We start from the raw sequence: 23,935 nt of genomic DNA, 5'->3' as shown, positions 1-23,935 counted from the left end.
CTCTCTCTCTCTCTCTCTCTCCTGCACTGTCCTCACCATGTGCTTCCTTTGTCTGCTCTTCTCCCTTTTAAACTGCTGTTGTTCTGACTTTTTTTTCCCAAAGTTCCAAAACAATGCAACAGCATATAAAACAGTAATTGCTGCTCCTGGAATTCGAGGAAATCACTTCCAACACCTCAATCTTCCACAACTTTGCAATCATAAGAGACTTTAGATTAGAGTGGTGCTGGAAAAGCGCAGCAGGTCAGGCAGCACCCGAAGAGCAGGAAAGCCCTTCATCAGGAATAGGGCTTTTGCCCAAGATGTCGATTTCCCTTCATCCTGATGAAGGGCTTTTCCCCGAAATGTCGATTTTCCTGCTGCCTGACCTGCCGTGCTTTTCCAGCACCACTCTAATCTAAACCCTGGTTTCCAGCATCTGCAGTCCTCACTTTTGCCTAATCATAAGAGACTGGCCATTGCCACCAAGTATTTGGGGGGCATTTTGAGATTATGGGGAAGAAAATGGGAACCCAGAAGGAGGACACATCCACCGAGGATATTTGGGGACCAGTGCAAGAGATATCTTAATTTCACAAAAGGAACTGTTCAAAGAGCAAAGCCCTTGACATTGAACTCCTCCAGTACTTTTCCATACTCCTTCCTGAGCAGATGTCTGGGGGCCGTTCTTCCCCTCCGCTGAGGGGGCAGCAATGTTGTCTCCTCTTCTTTCCATCCTTGCATCGAGATCTCAAGCATAATGCAAGAAAATCCCTCTTGCATCTTTAGCCATTCCCCAAAGTACCAGAGATTGATTCAACTTTGAAAACAAAACTCCCACCTTTTCTTGAGGCCACAGTGCACCTCCCTTTTAAGAGTTTGTCTTTGAATAGCACCAGGCACTCACTATATTGCTCTCACCCCTGGCCATCCATGCAGCCCATGCTCAGTTAGCACTGAGTACAAGCAGCAATTGAGTAAAGCAGCAGGCAATGTGAATCTAATGTGCTGCCTGCAGCAGAGTGAAAATACAGTAGGTTAATCACCACCTGAGATCTTCGTGTCTGAGCTAATTTAACACATCATGGGGCCTATTACCTTTCTTCAATACCTACACATTTTTTTTTCATCTTTAATCATTTTGTTTAAGTGTTCTATTGACAAAAAAATTACAAAATATTCTGTTTCATGAATTACACCTAACAAATGTATTAATAAAACATCGACAAAGCCTTTCTTTAATACATTTACTTTCACTTATCTTCTGTTCACTAATGTTAGCAACAGAAAAATGAGTATAAACAAGGAAATATTCCCTCAAGAAATTATGGTAAATAAAGTAGTGTCCATGATAGATTAGAACACATGGATCCATGAGCCACAGAATGAATTTAGTGTGTTTTTATTGCCTTCAGCATTCACTCTCTCTTATGTTCTTTTTCATTGTCGTCTGTGTTATAAATCTGAGTGAGCTCCTGCATTAATGAACAGTTTCAGGGTGAGGGTTCATGTTCACTGAGAACTGAATTAAGATTAAACCTATTTTATCTCGGTCTGTCAATAGCAATTAGAAAGAGACAACTTTAATCCTATTTGTCTGCACTTGATTTGAACCCAGGACCTCGAGGTGAAAAAGCGATATTCTCATCACTGAGAAATTGAATCTTCAAAAGATGATTTCTTTATATCAAACATGTAGTGGGAACAGAACAGTTGAGCTTAAATTCAAGCTTCAGATTGTTAAAGCTAAAACTCATATTTTTTTGAAAGCTTTGGATCCAATAGTTAATCTTTGAAAAGTTTTACAAGGTTTCCACTGCTTCTGGGCTGTCAACCAACAAAAAACTGAGCATTAAAGAGTCATTGGCAGCAAAGACTTTAAGCAGGATATGCGTACATGTGAAATTAAGTGTACCTCCAGTCACTGGGACTATTTCATCCACATAATAAATCAACTGATTAAGATCTGCTAATGGCCAGAAATAAGAAAGTATGAAAGAAAAGTATTCTTTCACACTTTTTGGCAATAGGCAGATCTTAATACGTACAATAAAGTAATTATATTAAATGAAATCTCGTAGGCTGAAGACATTAGTTCACTTGCTTGACTACTTTGTATGATGCTAGATTGTGACTTAATAGATCATGGAAAGGAAAGAACACAGTGAAATGTGCAGGTTAGGTTTCAGTTTCAACTGAAAAACAGTTTACAACTGACTTTGCTTGGATAAGATATGTGGATTTATAAGATGCAATTTTAATATGGTATATTTAATTTATATGTGTTCAGACCTAACTTTACAAGAAAATGAAAGAAATGGTTTACAGGTAAGCAGGGTACAAGAAGGGAACATTTTTATTATTTTGAATATTTATTCTTCAAAGCCACAAAACACTTTGACCTCTTTTCTTTTTGAATTTTGCTTTTATCTGTAATTCTTTTTCAATTGTTGAAGGGGAGGAATTAATGTCCAGACCACAACTGATGGATAAAATCCAGAATCAAAGCAAAGATAGGAATAAAATCCAAAGGTGCAAAGATTGGCTAACGTTTTAGGACACAGAGAACTGGGAGAATGAGATGACAGAAAGTGATGAAACAAAGAACTTAAAAGTAGTGCAATTCTAGTCACCTCATGCATTTGGCAAAAAACTCCTGTACAAAAAATGCAAAACTGCTCGGCCACTTTGGTTGTGCCTTTTATGCTGAGGTAGGTTCAAGGAGCAGCATCTCATTCACATTCGCTGCTTCCAATCACTGCTGTTAACTGTATTAGTCTTAGTCAAAGCTTTGAATCTGTGCTATACAGTGGCGGCTCAACAAAGTCAGTTAATATTTACATTTTCATTGTGCATAGTACATTCAGGGAAAAATAATTAAATTTATAATAATTTTATCCCTATGTTGCCATTGTCAATATACTGTTACTGTTCATCTACTATTTAGCATTTAATAAATATGTTCAGCATAGATCATAGGTCCAGATTTCGAAGTAGGATTGGTAGTGAAATTCATTGTCATTACTCTTCTGAAACTGACAGCAACTACTGGACTCCACACATTTATGGTTACATGTGGAAATCCAGAATGTGCTGTCAGTGATTCAATGCTTCTTCATAGGTTCCTTCCAGTAGGCAATCAATTAACAGTCATTGTCTGACAGGAACCTCTACTTGTATGCTCCTTATCTCATTGCAAATATCCTTGAAAAAGTTGCACTGTGTTGAGTGAGAAATCACTGGACCTTTAATCATGCACTAAGTTCAGAATTATTACTCAACAACCTCATTAGTCCTGAAAGGGTCATTTTTCATTTGTTGAATATCAAATTTCTTCATTTATGGTGCAAAATTCTACATATTTTAAAAATAATTTTAATATAAGCTTATTTATGATACAATTAGCTTCTACCTTAATCCCATGAATATGCTCCAATCGTTTAATATTTAAAGTGAGGAGATTTAATGTGTCATACTTCCAGCTCTGTTGACCGTGAGAATGGCCGGAATTTTGGCAGAAATCCTGCAACTGAAATTGAAAGTGGAGGCAATCCTGCTTCGGAGGCTGCATTTTGATGGCGACAGTGACTTAATTGACTGCTCCTGGGTTTGCTATCTTATTAAGCACAGCATCCCGTCCCGAAGAACAATGAACCCACTGAAAGGGCCTCAACAGCGCCACCCATTAACAATGGCCATTGCTGGATTTATGAGGAGAAAGTGAGGTCTGCAGATGCTGGAGATCAGAGCTGAAAATGTGTTGCTGGAAAAGCGCAGCAGGTCAGGCAGCATCCAGGGAACAGGAGAATCGACGTTTCGGGCATAAGCCCTTCTTCAGGCTTATGCCCGAGACGTCGATTCTCCTGTTCCCTGGGTGCTGCCTGGCCTGCTGCGCTTTTCCAGCAACACATTTTCAGCTCTGATCTCCAGCATCTGCAGACCTCACTTTCTCCTCAAAGATTTCAACCATTCCTGAAGAAGGGCTTATGCCCGAAACATTGATTCTCCTGTTCCCTGGCCATTGCTGGATTTATGCCCAGTGGATGAGGGTGCACTGATGGTAGAGTGCCCTCAAAGTCAACTAAGTAGGGTTTGAGGCACGCCAGGGCTAGCCTCGTAAAATCCGGAAAGGAGGTGGGAGTGTTGCTGCTTATGGCTGTCAATGCCATTGCAGCCATGATCACCTTTGATATCAGGTAAACCAATATGGATTGTTTAAAACCTAAACCTAGAGCTCTCTGGGAGGGGAGCATGGTTTAACCGGCATTCTTTCTATGCTGCAATGGACCTTACTGAATTACAAAATGTCCGGGGAAGTATTAAGTGGCAAACAGTTCATTTGCTAAATTGACCCACCCTGCAGGTGGCTTATTTGCCACCTTTCATGTCCTGGAAAAAAATTCATATTGTCAGGAAGATGGTGGCTACACTCTTTCCACCTTCGAACCTGTCGCTTGGGCATGGCAAATTGGAGCCAATATCTCAGTCTGATCGGTTGCTTGCTCTGCTTGATAGCATCACTGCTGCTAGGTACTCTAAACCTTGCGCCAGATTCAAGTTGGCATTGGGTAAAGGAACGTTCTGAGATTGCTGGGTCTTAGCGGGCAGCTTTCCTCATGTTCAGCGGTCTGTACGGTTGCTCCAATGTTGGCTGCAAAATCCAGCACACAGCTTTAACGAAATGATTATTGTGCTGCCATCTAAGGCCAAGAAAGATCAAGTGATGCTATGTTATTTTACCCAGCAAATTGAAAATAATAATGTTCTTCAGGAATATTAAATGTTACCTCGGTATTGAGCAGATAAAGGCACATTTTAAAAGCGGTGGTGTTGCCGAGACAGCAAGAGTATTTGAAAATGCTGATCCAGAAAAAATATTAAGAGTAAAAGCCCCAAAATATAACTGTGACCTTATTATGAAGCCAGTTTTATTTCGAAGATTGACTAGCTTGATAAAGGATACGAAACAGGGCTCTGTGCAGAGGGGCGGGGAATTATATAAAAAGTCCTTTCACACCACTCTTATTCACTCCCTAGTGGCCAATTCAGAGCATTAATGCTAGAAGCTTGAGAACACAGCACCTGTCTGCCCTTTTAGTTGGGGAGTGATACATGACAGAATTGAGCGAGAATGTACAGAATAAGGACTGGCAGGAAAATGTTAAATGGTTGCATTCAATCCATTTCCTGATGGTTACATGTCAAGCGTAGCACCCCAACCAAACAAATATGACTAGATTAATGTACAGGGAATATACATTAAAAGAATAATAATTATTTACTTCAATGAATACCAAGTTTACTCTCAGAGGTACTGTGGGGAATTGGTCTTGCTTTTTAGCTTTTTTAACATTTATATTTAGTTACAGGATCCACCAGCACTCTTGCGGTTTGAATGAAAGGAATTTAAAAAGAACAATAATAAAACATACGGTTTAATTGAAGATAGAATAACTATTTCAAACCCAAGAGTATGGGTTGTAGTATAGCAGAAGGCTATTAAGGAAAGTGTTCGGGTAACAATTCATTTCTTTGACATTTCAGCTATCCCATGAATGGATGAATCTCACCACAATTATTGACAATTGTTTTATTTTTCTAACACTGGGTGCTATTTTAATCTAACCTGGAATTCCTGCGATTTCACCTCCACCATAAAAACCACAACTCTGGAGGTCCCCTACTCCCAGCTATTTTCCCATCAAGAGACTGTATATTGCTTCAGTGTGAGACTGGGGATGGGTGGGATTAAGGTGGAGTGGTGGTGGGTGTGGTGGGGGTGGGGAGTGGTTGTGAAGGATGCAGAGGGAAGAGTTATATCACTGGGATCAAATTTGTCAGCCAAGGCAGGAAGTGTACCTTACAGGGTGTGAAGGCCATAATATCGCATTTGATTTTATACTGCTCCATCCCTCCCACTTGCCTGCCAATCTGCTCCAAGTAAGCATGCAATTCAGCGCTTTATTTCATGAATTGACTCATACGTGAAACCATGAAATTTTTAAGAGTTTGGAATTAAGTTAGAAGCATCATGCTATAGATGCTAAAAATCTACAACATAAGCAGACAATTCTGGAAATACTCAGCATGGCAGGCAGCATGCATGGAGTGAGAAACAGAATTAATGTTTCAGATCAATGTATTCATTGGAAGTTGTCTGCTGAAAGGAAGGCCATCAGACTGAAGTGTTACCTCCATTTCTCTTCATGAATGCTTCTCAATGCGCTATTTCCAGCATTTCCCTTTGTATCTTAACTTAATATTTCGCTCAGTGGATAAATATCAGCCTGATGAGCTAAGAAGTCGAATCCACGGTGTTTAGAGCCAATGCTGATATCATTATTCTAATTTCAGAAACAAATAAAGCATTTTGATATGAAAAGAGACTTTGATTTTCTTTATTTCCATGACCATAATGCATACAATTATACTGAGAGTTGCTTTTATTTAGATTGGCACATTTCCTAGAAAGCTTCACCCCTGCTCAGTGATTGATACAGTACCTTACTATGCTGTGCTAGGCTCCGAATATGCTCCTGGGTATTGTCTGTTCAGTTGAACACAAAACCTACTATTCAGAACCTTGTTTTACTAAGAATTTGAGCACTTTAAAATTTAAGTTAATGCCACTGTTAACATTGGATGATCTATGATAAAAAAATTAAACGTCTCTCTCACTAAGGCGTTTTCCTTCTAACTTTGGGTGGTCTATCACTCAAAATCCATTAGTTTTATTTATCATGCCTTTAGTGATTATTTCATGCCTTTAGCGATTGGGTGTGAGCAAGGGGTTCCCTAACTTTAGTTAAATAACTGTGGGCCTTGTTTCTCTGGATAATTCATTCTGATACACATAACAGCTAATATCTATGATAGTAGCAAATGCTTACAAAGTGCAGTTTAAAAATGATCATTTTATCTTTTTTCTAAAAAGTATATTTGACAGGACAAGACAGATTTTGCAAATGTCATTTAACAGGAATGCTTTGGGGCGGGGGGCTTGTTATATATAGAGTGTAGATACAGTATTAAGGAAAAATTAAATGCATTACTTCACCTTGGGTATTCAGAGATTAATGTCATCAACTATTGACAAACCAAGCTGGCCAGTACTTTAAATTGTGACACTGATTCTAAGAGGCTGCAGAATCAGACATAGTCAGATAGTTGGGCAAATATCATATTGCTTATAAAATTACAATTTCTATATTTTGACAGTGAAAATAGGTAAAGAAATGCATCTTAACTGTGATGCATTATGTTGCATCAAGGAGCAGAGGAATTTTATTGTATAGATATGTAGATCATTCCAAATAACTGTACAAATATAAGGGCACTAAATAAATAAGTTTGTTATCTGGAGGTAGATCATTCAAAAGAAAGGAGATGGCATTGAGCTTGTACAAGATTTAAGTTAAGGTACTATTGGATCCACATGTTTTGTTTTCAACATCCAGTTATAGTAAGAATATAAAAGCAATGGAAGCAGTTTTGTGATATAGTAGTACTATCCCTACATCTAGGCCAGAAGTGAAAACAAAAAGTGCTGGAAATCACAGTGGGTCAGGCAGCATCCATGGAGAGAGAGCAAGATAATATTGTGAGTCTAGATGACTCTTCATCAGAACTGACATGAAATGTGGAGGGGGCAGTATTCATGTTGTAGTAGGGGGTGGAGTGCAGGGGGAGAAAGGGTGTTGGTGGTGCACATTGAGTGATCAGAAAGTGAGAATGGCAGACCAATGGTGTGTCTAACTGCTAAACTGGAAAGGACAGATGACAGTGGGTAGAGGGGAGAGAGAGCATGGTGACAAAGAATGTAACAAGCAAAGCTAACAGAAAGGGAGGAAATGGGAGTGAGTTCACAATCTGAAGTTGAATTCAATATTAAGTCCAGAAGGTTGGAAAGTGCCTAGTCTGAAGATAAGATGTTGTTTCTCCAGTTTTCACTGTGATTTGCTGGAGCATTGGAGCATGCCGACGACAGACATGTGGGCATGGGAGCAGGATGCTGTGTTCAAATAACCGGCTATGGGAAGGTCAGGGTCATGCTTGTGCATGGACTGGAGGTGTTCTGCAAAGCAGTCACCCAGTCTTCATTTGGTTTCTCCAATGTAGAGCAGGCCACTTTGGATGCAATGAATGTAATAGATCGAATTGGAGAAGGTACAGGTGAAATGCTGACATCTATACTCAACGTTAGCTTGCTCTCTCTCCATGGATGCTGCCTGACCTGCTGTGATTTCCAGCATTTTTTGTTTTCAGTACATATCCCAGCATCAGCAAATATTTGCTCCTATCTAGATCAAAAGTTCTGAGTTCAATTCCCACCTTCCCCAGAAGTTTGTCATAATGTGCAGGGTAAGCAGGGTGATTCAAATAACTATAAAAATGATGGAAAAGATGCCTTGTAGAATTGTTCCAATGGTGCTTGGGGTAAAGGTTTGCAATTAAGATGAAATTTGAGAAATCTGGACATTTTCAGTTGAACTCAATGAGTTCAGCAATAACCTTATAGCAATCTTCAAAATTGTAAGGGGTGTGATATAAATCATAAATTTGTCTGGACTGTCTATTAAAACAGTCATGCAATGGCACACATTCAGAAAACTAGTAAATTAAAAGAAGAGTATTTTCTGATATGACCACCGCTGGGGTTGCCACATCTATCTGTATGAGTAAGGGTTATTGGAGGGAGATTGCTGCTACCAATCCTCCTTTGTCTTTACTTTGTCTTGGGTTATCTAGTGAAGCAGTGGTGTACCTACAGAATAGGCACTGTTCTTAGGTGATAAGAAGGTTTAATTCACGATAGCCATAGAGCAATTACATCAGATCAGGCTTAATTACAAGTAAGTTAGGGAGCACTTATAATCATATCTGCTACCTCTGAAAGCCAAGAGTAAAACTCACTGACTTCACCCACAGATTGTGTGTGGCGTTAGTAGAATGGATAGAGGCAATCTAACGTGAACACTACCTCTTCAGACCCATTACCATGTAAAGCGGTTGGAAAAAAAAAACACATCTCACACAAGCAATGGTTAGAATGGGGAGATATTTGGCAAAACTGCTCCTGAAGTACAGTGCATAAAATCTTCTAAAACATAATCAAGTATTGACTCAACGTCTTCCCTCACTTACTGTCACCCACCCAACCCTCAACACAGGTAACCCTGTCTACCCTCTTTGCTGCCTACTTACTCACTCAGGACTACCTCTCCACCTGCACCAAAAGTAACAGCTGTGGTCCTCATTTTCGTCTTCCCCCAATACCTGCCTCTCTCTCATTCCAGGAGGAAAACAACTCACAATAGGGCACTCGGTGGCTCAGTGGCTCAGTGGTCAGCACTGCTGCCTCACAGCGCTAGGGACCCGGGTTCAATTCCAACCTCCGGCGACTGTCTGTGTGGAGATAGCATATTCTCCTCATGTCTGTGTGAGTTTCCTCTGAGTGCTCCGGTTTCCTCACACAGTCCAAAAATGAGCAGGTTAGGGTGGATTGGCCATGCTAAATTGCCCATAGTATGCAGGGATTTGTAAGTAAGGTGCATTAATCAGGGTAAATGTAAAGTAATAGGGTCAGGGAATGGGTCTGGGTGGGTTACTCTTCAGAGGGTCTGTGTGGACTTGTTAGGCTGAAGAGACTCTTTCCCCACTGTAGGGATTCTATGATAGGGCAGAAACAATCCAGGTTCTTGGGACTGATATCAGAAGCTGTTCTTGATATAGTGTGCCATGACCTTAAACTGAAGTCTATCTCCCTTGACTGAACTAAAGGCTGCTGACAACCATGACAAGGTTCCTGGCTTTGTCTACATCAAATGGAAAGGCAAGAGATCAGAACTGTAATCTTGTTATCGCTGGCTGAGAGGCAAGGTGCAAAAAGACAAGGAAAGGCAGGGATGCTAGAGCAGATAGGCTCAGAGTGAGTGAGCCCCGTGGCAGTAAACATGGAGGCTATGCACTGAAGTGCACATTGAAGTACAGAAACATAGAGAAAGTGGATTGAAAATATGCCATGCAGTTTCTTTGAGGCTGGCATATATCAGATGCCCTTGTCCATGGCCATGGAGTTTGAAAAATTCAGAGAAGGTATACTAAACTAAGAGGAGAAAGTGAAAACTGCAGATACTGGAGATCAGAGTCGAGAGTGAGATGCTGGAAAGACACAGCAGGTCAGGCAGCATCTGAGGAGCAGGAGAACCAACCTTTTGGACGAAAGCTGATGGAGGGCTTATGCCCGAAACATCGATTCTCCTCCTTCTCAGGTGCTGCCTGTCCTGCTATGTCTTTCCAGCACCATACTCTTGATACTAAACTAAAACCTAAAATGGGTAGGTTGTTTTTTTTGAAAAATTTTGGATAGATTAGGCTTTGATTGAAACAAATGAGTGCTCATGACAGGGTAGATTTGGAAAGGACATTGCTTGCTATGGAAAAACTTAGAACTTGGGGTCACAGTTCCAAACTAAGGGGTCATCCACTTAAGAGAGACCTAAGGATATTTTTATTTCTCTCAGCAAATTATGAGTCTCTGGAACTCTCTTCCTCAAAAGGCAACAGAAGCAGAGTGTTTGAATATAAGGCATGGATGGATAGATTCTTGATAAATAACTGGGTGAGATATTATGGGGTGGGGAGGAAGGGAGATGGGAATGAGGAGTAATCAGATCAGCAATTAACCTGTTGAATGATAGATCGAACTTTGGGCTGACTTTTGTTCCTAATTTGTATATACATTTCCACACCCTGGGAAGCTGGCATCCTCCCTCTGTCCATGGAAAACATCACCTTATTAGTCCCTCAGATCCTGCAACTGGATCTCCAGGTAAAAGTAGGTCACTCTTATGTGCCAGCTTTCACAGATCATCATCCCAATCTAGGGGCTGCTGAGTTCTCAGATATCAGAATACATGTTGTACAGTTCGGCCGTTGTGTTTGGCTGGTGTTTCTTTAACTAGAAATTCTTCTGTTGACAGATGTGGCACGTCATCATAATAATTTTCTTTTGCTCAGGAAATAAAGAAGTGAGATGTTTTTAAAAACATGTTTGGGGTTAAAAGCCATGAAAAGCCAGCATCAATGTCCCTGCCTCCTTGCTGCTTGAGGCCTGTATGTTAAGAAACTAATCAAAGCGTGTTCTCAATGCTTTAATTAGAAAAGTAATTTGTTAGTGACTCATACAGATCATAAAGGCCCATCTTTAATCCTTGATTGGTGGCAAGTTAGCTGATTCAGGTAGTGTGAGAGAAGGGGTGCAGTGATTGGCTTCAGTACCACTGGCAAATGGCGAGGAAATTTAACTGTTTCTCATTGATATTCCATTACGATTGCTGGAAAGTACAAGGCAATATTGAATTGAGACCAAGCTCAATCTTGGCTGTGATACCATCTATGTTGAATAGCTTGGCAATATTTGGCTAGCCACAGACTTAATGACCAGACAAGGGATAATGCCTTTAGGAAGGGAATTGCAGCCAAAAACACACTCAACGTAGTTAACCCATTTGAAAACTACCCCGATTTCATTTTATTTTGAAAGAGAAATGCTTTGCTGGATGCTGGAAAATTTGAAATAAAAACAGAAAAGCAGATCTGGCAATCATTGTAGAGAGAGGAAAACAGGGGACTAAATATTACATTTTAGTGCAGAGTTACATTGAGTTTTTTGGTGGGTTTGTCACTACAAGGCACTGCAGGTTTTCACACCATATCTTACAAACCTCACCTCATGAATTATCAACTGTGTCCATACCGTGTGCCCCCTCTGATTTCTGCCCCATTTTACCTTGCATTATTTCTGGAACAATTCACTACACTGCAACTACCCCAATATTTCCTAGCATCCCTTGTGCCTACATCATCTTTAAAAGCTTATTGTGTACTGGGCAAGTACTATTAATCTGGAATTTTTAAAATTCATTTATGGGATGAGGGCATCGCTGGCTAGGCAGAATTTATTGCCCATCCCTAATTGCTCAGAGGGCAGTTAAAATTCAACCAAATTGTTGTGAGTCTGGAGTCTCATGTGGGTCAGTTCAGGTAAGGATGACTGTTTTCTTCCCTAAAGGACATTAGAGAACCAGATGGGTTTTTCAACAATCAACAGTATATTCATGGTCATCATTAGACTCTTAATTCCAGATTTTCTTTTTATTGAATTCAAAGTTCAGCATCTGCCATGGCAGGATTCAAATCTAGGTCCCCAGAACATTAGCTGGGTCTCTGGATTAACAGTCCAGCAATAATACCATTAGGTCATTGCCTACCTCGGCTGCCCTGTATGATTATTGACTTAAATCTCAAATATGTCTTAGTTACCTGGAAGAAGAAGATGTGTCCTTCTCCTCTCTGCCATTAAGTTCAATCATCTTCTCTCCCATACTCCATTTTCACTATGTCTCTGCTGTAATATCCACTTCCCACCATACTCTATTACTCTCACTGTTACTTGCAATATTTTCCCTGATTCACTCTTAACCTCCCCAACCTTTGACAATATGAACCCTGCATGCTCTCTCCACTGTCTACTTACTTGCTTGGGACACGTCCCACCAGCAGCAATAGTAATAGCAGTACCACTCACTTTCATCTCCTGTAATACGTGCCTGTCCATACATAGCTTTTTGCAAGTGGAGTCGCAGGTAGACAGGGTGGTGAAGAAGCCACTTGGTATGCTTGCCTTTATTGGTCAGTGCATTGAGTATAGGAGTTGGGATGTCATGTTGTGGCTGTACAGGAAATTGGTGAGTCTACTTTTAGGGTACTGTGTTCAGTTCTGGCCTCCCTGCTATAGGAAAGATGTTGTTAAACTTGAAAGGATGCAGAAAAGTTTACAAGGATGTTGCCAAGATTGGAGGATTTGAGCTATAGAGAGAGGTTGAATAGGCCGGGAATTTTTATTGCTGGATTATCAGAGGCTGAGGAGTTACCTTATAGAGGTTTATAAATCATGAAGAGTATGGATAGGGTGAATAGCCAAGGTATTTTTTCGAGGGTAGTTGAAAACTGGAGAGCATAGGTTTAAGGTGAGGGGGGAAGTGGGTCAGCGTTTTTATGCAGCATGATACGTATATGGAATGAGCTGTTAGAGGAGGTGGTGGAGGTTGGGACAATTACAGCATTTAAAAGGCATCTGGATGTACACATGAATAGGAAGGGTTTAGAAGGATATGGGCCAAATGCTGGCAAATGGGATAGGTCAGATTAGGATATCTGGTTAGCGTGGACGAGTTGGACCAAAGGGTCTGTTTCCATGCTGTGCATCTCTATGACTCTGTAAATGGCCCCAAGAGTTGAGAGTGAGTTGCTGGACAGCAGGTCAGGCAGCATCTGAGGAGCAGGAAAATTGACGTTTTGGGCTGGAGCCCTTCATCAGGATTCCTCTCAACTCTCAACTCTGATCTCCAGCATCTGCAGACCTCACTGCCTCTTAAATGGCCTGAAGAGTCAAGCCAGCTGCTGGACTGCCCACCATTTAGTTCCTAACAGGGAAAAGTACTGTCAGCATTCAGGTAGGCTCAGAGTGAGCGAACGTTATGACAGTAAGTGAAAAGCCCTGAGATACAGCCTGGTTCAGTCTGTGCACTGGCCGCATGTCCTCAAATGCATAATATCCTTCCTGCTGCATTATAAAGATAGTTTCTGGTGCAGGATTGAAGTACAAAAGTGTCCTGCAAGTGGACTGGACATGTGCCATGGTTATTCTTAGAACCCTGGTCCATGCTGGAAGCCAAAGTCCCTAGATGTGAGGTACCTGTGGTTAGTGCCCAAGTTGTGTGCCTTGAGATGTTAGTTCCTGGTTTCCAACAGGGTGGTCATTCAACGTAACCAGTGAGCTGAATCCACCTGGTGCCAACATTAGCGTCCTTGTCAGGTTTTCCCAACATCTTGTGTGTTTGGCAAGTTCGGTAACTGAATATTATTGAAGGGAGTTGTGCCATTAACAAGATGTTTAACAAGTGTTGATCCTTGCCAGTTGACATCCCGCCACCTAGAAATTCACCACCAACTTGTAAAAGGCATAAAAGATGGAATGAGATGATGTCGAGATGGGCCTTTCCGTTTGGTTCTGCCACACATCATTCAATAGTCTGCCTCAGTCAAACCCCTGTATGATTCCATTCAGAATTAACACTTTAAGATAAATGTAACTCTGCTTCAGAGTATTTTGTTCTGAATATTTTGTGCACTATTTTTAATCCTGATTATTTTGTCTGTACATTTAGTTTAGTAAATCTATAAATACATTTAAAAGCAATACTTTTAAGTATTTATTGACACTAATGCAATGTTGGGATAGTTTGGTTAGCCAAGATCTTGCTGTGCATAAACTCTCATTTAGTAGATTTCAGCTTTTTCTATTTTTGTTCTAACGTTTTTCTTTTAAACTCATCATTCAAATTGTATTTAATCAACTCTAACATCAACAAACAGTCTAAGATCGGTTACCCCAGGGCGTTATATGGCTAACTATTTTTTTTTTAAGGATCTCGGTCACAGAAATCGTTGTTTGAAATTTATGAAGACAATCTTTTCATTTTAGTTTTTCTGTTTAAACCTAAACCCAGCTAATTCTGTCTGCGAGGCCTGTTAGTCGTTGAAGGTGATATTAGAATGAAAACAATGATGCATGAGGATCTCAGGCCAAGAAAGTGAACTGGCACAGCTTGAAACTGGGAAACATGACAACCAGTTTTAAGAAATTTTATGCCTTCCTAATTATAAACCAGAATGAAGTCTTGAAGCTTAGCTGAATAACAGAATGGAACAGTTCTTCAAAATTTGTTTACAGCGAAGGTTCCACTAATTGTGAATTGACATTGATATATGATCAAAAAGATATGAGGCAAAGAATGGAGTAGTGTGTACTATGGTAGCTTTGGAACTGAGCAAACAGTGACCTATATCTCAATGTTTGATTACACTGTCTAACCTTTGCCTGTATTGGCCGACTTTCCCTCCCACTGAAATAACAGCTGTTTCAATAGAAGTTCTGATTTTCATGAGGCCAAGGGGTTAAAACCTATAGTCAGTTATGTCTGTACTTCATCTTTCACTCAGTCTTAACTGCCTCATTTTTCTCAGCGATATTCCATGTGGTTCTTACAAGTTATCAGTTGCTCAAAGAAATTGGTTGTCATCTGTGTTTAGCAACCTGAAAGTGACTTTGTAGCAGGGTTATCTAAATTTGAAATGGATGAAGAAGTGCATACAACTTATGCTGCTCAGCCAATAGGTTACTGATTGTGAATTGTTTGAAGTCTTGGGTATAGAGAAGCAAAAATTATTTTGCAGCATAGAACCAAAGTTATCAAAGCAAGATGGCAATTGTGCCAACCACCATTTGGGATTACCCAAGGCTTTACCTTGATTTGATTGATTTCAGAAACAAATGAGCAGTCAGTATTAACAGATTTTTATCTGATTTGTAATCAGAGCATTCTTGCGCGGGAATAATGGCTTTGAAGTGATATTTCACATAAGCAGACATTACTGAATGTCCTAGCCAACAGGTCTAAAAACCTGTTCATCATAACTAATTTTAAAGTGACAAAGTACATTTCACAAATAGATAATCAAACTATACGCATTAGATAATGATTTGTATTTTGACACAAACTATATTCCTCGCAATTTATCTGTGTCATGATAACACTTTGATATTGATAATTGTGCAATCAATCACAAGCTCTCAACCAGGTAATTTAGCTTTGTAAAGAATGTTTAAGATCAAAATTCCTCTGAGGCATTTAACAGCAAAAGATAAAAAAAATTACTTCTGGAAATAAAATTTAAGGATTATATATAAAGAACAACGAAGCAATCAATCAATTCATAGAAAGTGAGTAGATCATTTAACTATTTCACTGAGGCTATCATTAACAATTGGCGTGAATATTCCTTCAAAAGAGTATTTGTACGCAGCTATGCTTATGTTATCTCCCATAACATAAGTAACTGGGCCTGGATACCATACTGATATTGAAAGATCCAACACAAAGCTATTACAACAAACTATCATGCAAGAACATTACATTCCTCGGGCACAAAAGTTGTTTGAGATCCGACCTACAATAGTGATGTTGTCAGCAAACTTGTAACCGGAGTTGGGGTGGAATTTGGCCAAAGATGTGTGTGGATAAAGAGTACATTGGGGGCTTGCAGCCTTGCAGGGCAGCAGTGTTGAGGATTATGTAGAGGAGGTGTTGTCATCGATCCTTACTGATTGCGGTCTATGGGTCAGGAAATTGAGGATACAGTTACCAGGGTGTGTGTGTGGGGTGGGGGAGCCAAGAACTAGGTCTCAGAGTTTAGAGATTAGAATTATGGTGTTGATGGTGGAGCTGTAGTCAGTAAGTAGGAGCCTGATGTAAGTATTCTTGTTAACCAGATATTCCAGAGATGAGTAGGGAGCCAGGGAGATGGTGTCTGCTGTGGACCTGTTGCGTCGGTGGGTGAATTGCAAAGGATCAAGGCAGGCTGGTAGGCTGGAGTTGATGTGATCCATGATGAATCTCTCGAAGCACTTCATAATTATGAAGGTCAGAGGCACTGCGTGGTAGCCATTGAGGCACGGTGCATGAGTCTTCTTTTGCACCAAGATGATGGTGGGCTTCCTGAAGCAGGTGGAGAGTTCAGATGGTAGTAAGGAAAGGTTAAAGATTAGATTAGATTACTTACAGTGTGGAAACAGGCCCTTCGGCCCAACAAGTCCACACCGACCCGCCGAAGCGTATACCACCCAGACCCATACTCCTACGTTTACCCCTTCACCTAACACTACGAGCAATTTAGCCTGGCCAATTCACCTAACCTGCACATTTTTTGGATTGTGGGAGGAAACCGGAGCACCCGGAGGAAACCCACGCAGCCACGGGGAGAATGTGCAAACTCCACACAGAGAGTCGCCTGAGGCGGGAGTTGAACCCGGGTCTCTGGCGCTGTGAGGCAGCAGTGCTAACCACTGTGCCACCGTGCCGCCCACAAGATGTCCTCAAGTATCCAAACGGCTGGTCCATGTAGGAAATGAGTGCACGGTCGAGGACTCCATCTTGGCTGGTCACTTTCTGTGGGTTCACTCTCAAGAAGACTGATCTAATGTCTGTGTAGTGACCGTTGGTACCGGTGTACCTGAGGCTCTTGGGCTAGGTGACACTGTTTCACTGACCTTTTGTTCAAAGTTACTGTAGAATGCATTAAACTCTTGAGTAGGAATATACTGTTGCCAATGATTCTGTTTGACTTCACCTTGTATCCTGTTGTCCATGTAAGCTTTGCTGCAAATGATGCATGTCCATGAGGATAGTCTGGGTCTGAAGCTTAGTTTTGCATTTCCTCTTGGCATCTCTGGTGGTGTTATAAAGGTCGTGCCTGGATTTCCTGTACAGATCAGGGTTGCCTGACTTGTATGCCTCAGACTTGGACTTCAATAGGGAATGGAATCTGTGGTTTCCGGTTAGGGAATAGTCAGATGGGGAATATTCTTTGGCACACAGCCTTCTATACACTTTCTAATGAAGTCTGTAATGGTGGTGGCTTACTTGTTCAGACTAGTCACTGAATTCTTAAATATAGACCAGTCCACTGACTCTAAGCAGTCCTGGAGAAGTCGCTCATCAGACCAACACTGCACTACTTTGTCTATTGGAACCTCACACTTCAATTTCAGCTTGGAGGTAGGAGGATAAGCATAGTGTTGTGACCTGATTTTCATGATCTGATGATCATATACCCAGCTGAGAAGAATGAGTTGTTTTGTATTGTACTTATTGACAACTTGGTCGTCTCGCTACTGACTATTGTCACTCAACATCACACAATCACTTCTGAGGAAGGGTGACTGACCTGAAATGTTACCTCAGATTTCTCTCCACAGATACTGCCAGACTTCATAGAATCCCTAAACTGTGGAAACAGGCCATTCGGCCCAACAAGTCCACACCAACCCTCCAAAGACTCATCCTTCTACCATATCCCTGCATTTCCCACAGCTAATCCATTTAATTTACACATGCTTGAATACTAAAGGCAATTTAGCATGGCCAATCCAGCTAACCTGCACATCTTTGGATTGTGGGAGCAAACCCACGCAGAGATGGGGAGAATGTGCAAGCTCCCCACAGACAGTCATCTGAGGCTGGAAGTGAACCTGGATCCCTGGCACTAAGAGGCAACAGTGCTAACCACTGAGCCGCCGTGCTGCCCTGCGAGCTTTCCCAGCAATTTTTCTTTTTCTTCCAGGTTTACAGCATCCACAGTTCTTTCAGTTTTCACACAATCATTGTTGCTAGTGTACTGTTTCTCACCCCATTGGTGCAGGATTTGTGTGCCATGCATTGGCCTGAGTTGGCTTCTATTTCTTTGTCATGTAGCACCATTATTAGTAATGACTTCTTTTGAACTATGCTGATTATATATCTTATAAACCTTTGCTGGTATCTAGTATTTGTATTTCTAACTTACAGTATTCCCACTTCACAGTTTTGGTCATTTCTAACTGTTCATTCTTCATGTAACATATTAATTCTCTGTTATCTTTAAAGAACATTGTCTTGTGTCTCTGAATGGCTAGACAATTATTTGCTGTGCAAGATCATTTTTCCTTGCCTCCTGAGTATAATTTGTGATGAAGATGGTGATCCCTTCTCCATTTCACAGACAGGTGGCAATGTCATGCAAACATCTAGTTTTATTGATCGACATCTAATGGTCATTAATTTGACAGCATGTAACATACATACAGAGTACTAAATCAATTAAGCATAGATAGTTGGTTGATGATATGATGTGGATCACTCCTCACACCTGACCTGAATTCATGCAAAAGATGTGGGGCTAAAGTTTACCAGAAATTAGCTGAGAGTCAATGTTTTCAAGCAAGGAACTGTGGATGCTGGAAATCTGAAACAGAAACAGAAATTGCTCGACAGTCTCAGCAGGTCTAGCAGCATCAGTGGAGAGAATTTAGAGTTAACATTTTGAATCCAGTGACCCGTCTTCAGAATTGAAAGGGAAATTGGGACCTGCTTTACCAGTGGGGAAGGCCATGGCATATGAGTTTGTTGGGGGTGATGGATGAGTGAGTGGCATGGGGTGTACATGCAATGACTGCCCCTGGAGCAAGCCCTGAGATGCTAGCGCTTGGTGTCCAAGATGGAAAGCCAGAGGAACAACAGCATACTGGAGATACCGGCTTACCACTCTGAATTTCACATTGGGAATGAAAGTGAAGGTAATAGGCTGGTAGCATTATTGCTGGACTATTAATCCAGAGAGGTAGTAATGTTCTGGAATCCTGGGTTTGAATACCACCATAGCAGATGGTGGAGTTCGAATTTGAGAACGAACCTGGAGGTAAGAGTCAAACAATTATGAAACTGCTGTCAATTTTTGGAAAATGAAAATCTGATTCACTAATGTCCTTTAGGGAAGGAAATGTGCTGTCTTCACGCAGTGTCTCTGATGTGTGATTTTAAGCCCACTGCGATAAGGTTGATGCCTAATTGTCCTCTGGGCAGTTAGGGATAGGCAATAATTGCTGTCTTAGCCAGTAATGCCCACATTTCTAGAAAATGTTTTTAAAAAAATTGTCGCCATCTACTGTCTATTTGGCAAGTGGGAGAATAGGAAACTACATATCAATGTGTTAAGATTACACAATAATCAAGTTTTAATGGATTTTAATAGATGCAAATAAGCCTCAAATAAGCCTAGTGTGAATCTCATCTTGCCACCTAACACTTATTTGGAAAATGGGGCTTTTTGCTACTGATGTCAAGAATTCCCTTACTGCTGATCTCATGTAATTCTCCAACTTTTTTCACCAATGGGCACATCATTTCCGCGGCTGGGAATATTCTGCCCATGTTTTGTTGATGCTTCTTGTTTTGCATTTGTCAGAAAAATTTGCAAAAGTTTTATAAAAGAAATGGCTGATTTAGTAAAGAAGTTCATTTGTTAATTCATTAAAAAAACCTATACACGCAGCATTTGAATAAGTGCTAAAAATGTAAAAATAATTATCGAGAAATGTGGAAATTTAAAGCCTAACTGTGAGAAAATAACCAAATGCTTGCAAAGTAAAAATGATTTTCAATAATGAACAGTAACGCTCCAACATTGATAAAGATACAGTTTTAAACAGTGATAAGATTTTTTTTTAAACAAGTCTTTGCTGATATACAATAGACAATGAAAGCTTCTCTCTCTGCCACAAAAAAATCTGAGTCTTAAAAAGCCAATGTACATGTACACACACGTATATACACCTCTACTTAAAGTTTGAGACAAAGACTTTTTTGAGAAATTATACTTGAGTGCAAGTATAGTTTTCATGAAATCTCATTTGCTTATGTACCTAAAAAAAGGGTTTTTAAACTATATTTACATATTGTGTATAGTCTTAAAACAGATAAGTCATATTATTTTGATCTTTCACTGACTATATAGCTACCATTCAGTATTAAGGGAATATAATATTTAATATCAACTGTTTTAACTATTCACTATCTGTATGAGCAAAGTAATTGTCTCTGAGCATCATATATTCTATGATACAGTATGCATTTCAATAAGGTGATGTAAAATTGAGTCTTACAATACATATTCATAAGCAATTATAAAAGATTGCAGTTTTACACATCGATCTTCTTCGATCCAAACATAGACAAAAATTTCATACAATCTTAAGTGAAGTTTCTCAGTGCTGATAGTGATTTTTTTTTAAGTTATCTGCTATAGTAATCCTGGAGATACATTTATCCTAAGATAATTTTGCAGGCATGAAAAATTCTAGGGCAAGAACACTTCATTACAGGACAGTCTGCTAAATGAGACTGAGTTCCTTTAATTACCTAAAATTTATTTTAATTAAGTTTCAAACCATCAAAAATGCACATAGCATTCAGGATATCATCTCAACAATGTCCTATACATCTGAAGCACGTCCTCATTTTTATATTGAATTTCTCTCGTAATCAGACTCAACATTCCAAAAGTGTGCCTGATTACATGCTGTATTTGCATACTAACAACCAGGCTTTACCAACAACCAGCAAAATGACTGTCATTTACAAAATACACTGCAAGGGCTGTAACAAACACTACATCGGACAGACTGGCAGAAAACTAGCTACCAGGATACAGAAGCACCAACTAGCCACCAAAAGACATGACCCACTATCGCTAGTATCCTTAGATCCTGACAAAGAAGGACACCACTTGGACTAGGATAACACATCCATCCTAGGGCAGGCTAAACAGAGACATGCATGGGAATTCCTAGCGGCCTGGCATTCAAACTGGAATGCCATCAATAAACACATCGATTTGGACCCCATTTACCATCCTCTGAGAAAAAGAACTGGAAATAATATTACCCACCTTAAGAGACCAAGACACATAAACAGAAAGCGGGACAGAACACCAGCTCTTCACCGGAGTCTCATTGATGATGTTACCTAGCATGGTGACAAAATGTCTGAAAACAAACCTTCCAGCTCAGTGAGTAAACTTACAACCTTTTATGACTTTCCACTACAACATCGATCCTCAGAACTTCAGAACTCTGCAGTCGTTCTCCATTAAAATAATATGCTGTATTAAGTCTGACATGAGTTGTAGGATGTTAATCCTGAATTTAATTCTTACCAGGAGCTAATTATCAAGAACCTTTAAGATATTTTCTGGATCTTTCTGGTAATCCATGAAAATATATTAATTTTGTGAAGCTATCTTTGTTATCCCAAGCAGGATTTTTAGCCCCTTTTCCTGCCATATTCCAATATTTCATCTGTATTTAAAAGGGAGCGAGGGCAGAAAACAATAAATTATAGACCTGTTAGATTAATGTCTGTCATTGCAAAATTGTTGGGAGCCTGTGTTAAGGAAGTAGTAATGGGACTTTGGAAAACCACAACGCAATCTATCAGAGTCAATATGGTTTTATGAAGGGTAACTTATGTTGATTAATTTTCTGGAGTTCTTTGAAGATGTACCTAGCAAATTGGACAATGGGAGTCTTGTAGAAGTAGTATATCTGGAGTTACACAAGGCATTTGATAAGGTGGTGCAGAAAAGGTTAATACACAAGGTAAGATCACACAGGTAAAGGGTAATAGCTTGGATAGAGGGTTGGCTAATGACCAGAAAGCAGAGAGTCAGGATAAATTCTGTGGCTGGCAAGTTGTAACTCAGTGGGGTGCCACAGGGTTTGATCTTCAAGGTTCAACTATTTACAATCTACGTTAATGTCATGGATGCAGGGATAAAATATGCCAAAGCAAACTTTGCAGATGACTTTTAATTTAGGTGGGTAAGTTGCAATGAAAAAATAAGGAAATTATGAATGCATATGGATAGTTTAGTCGAATGGGCTAAATATTGGCAGATGAAGTTTAAGGAAATAAGTGTGAGATTATCCATTTTGATCAGAAGAATAAAAAGGCAATTTTTAACTAATATTATGTAAATGGAGAGAAACCGCAAAATGCTTTGGTGTAGAGGGATTTGAGTGTCATCATGCATGAATTGCAAAAAGCTAGTGTGCAGGTAGAGTATTAAGGAGAGCAAGTGGAATTTTGGCATCTGGAGTACTGCAAACAAATTTGTTCCCTTTACATGAGAAGGATGTGCTTGCAAGGGAGATGGTTCAGAGAAGTTTTGCTAGATTCATTCCAGAGATGAAAGGTTAGTTTTATGAGGAGAGATTTAACAATTTACACCGAGACATTATAGAGTTTCGAAGAATGAGAGGAAAGCTATTTGAGGTATATAAGAAAGTACAGGGGATAGACAAAGCAGACTTAGAGTGGATGTTGTCCCTTGTGAGCAATCCAGAATGAGAGGCCATAATTTCAGTCTAAGGGATGGCCTTAAGCATACAGGCGAGGAGGAATTACTTCTTTCAAAGGGCCATGAATCTTTGGAATTCACCACCCTACAGTATGGTTGCCAAGACAGTGAATAGATATTTGGAGGAGATAACAAATTTTTAACTGGTATTGGGTTAAAGAATTATGTGGAGCAGCCAGAAAAGTGAAGTTGAGATGAGATTACCTATGAATGTATTAAATGATAGGGCAGTGTTGAAGGGCTGAATTGCTTCTTCCTGCTCCAAGTTCTTATAAGAAAGGGAAGTGCAAATGTTGTAATTCTAAGGATGTCACTGTAAGCCCAGTTTACAGTAAGACTTCAGCTATTTATAATTCAGCTGTTTATAAGTTGAACGGTAACAACTTAAACTGTCTCTCCTTCAATTTACGTGTTTTTTAAGTTAAAAAGAGGAAATTACTTTGCAAGTTTGTTCTGAGAAACAGCTACCAACATATCAAATATGAATAATAGAATAGTCTAGGGTTCCAGCTTTCTATGCTGTACTTCACTGATTTGTGTTCTGGCTCAAAAAACGCTGCAACTTTTTGTTAACTAAGGCACTCTTAGAAGTATACTTTGACTTGAAAGAACCTGCTTTCCATTCAAACGAAATTGACTATTTGCATAATGGCTAAAGCCCTATCTACAGATCAGTACAGCTACTCACAGAAATGGTCGCAGTTTCAGGGTGCAAAATTTCCCTTTGCCTGAATTCTATGTTGTCCAGTTCGTCTTCAATAACTTTTTCAAATATCTGTCAGCCAATTTACTGAAGCCTTTTACACATGGTCATCGCTGTTATCACAGTGTGAGTTCGCCTCCAGTAGGTTAATTTGGTAACACTTGTATCATCTCCCATAATGTAAGAAAAAGCATGGATTTCATGGTATGGAAGAATCTTCAACAAACTATTACATATAAGCATTATGGTCCTCAGACACAGATTTGTCTGGGCTCTTGCTAAGCTATTGTGTTAAACAGAAAGGCATACTCCTTATACTGTGCCATGTTTCAAATGATGTGAGGTAAGATGGAGTATGAAACCTTTTTGGAGGATTTGAGCTATAGAGACAGGCTG

The sequence above is a fragment of the Chiloscyllium plagiosum genome, chromosome 23 (assembly GCF_004010195.1).
Source record: "Chiloscyllium plagiosum isolate BGI_BamShark_2017 chromosome 23, ASM401019v2, whole genome shotgun sequence".
Taxonomy (NCBI): domain Eukaryota; kingdom Metazoa; phylum Chordata; class Chondrichthyes; order Orectolobiformes; family Hemiscylliidae; genus Chiloscyllium; species Chiloscyllium plagiosum.
This window is presented reverse-complemented; position numbering follows the sequence as displayed.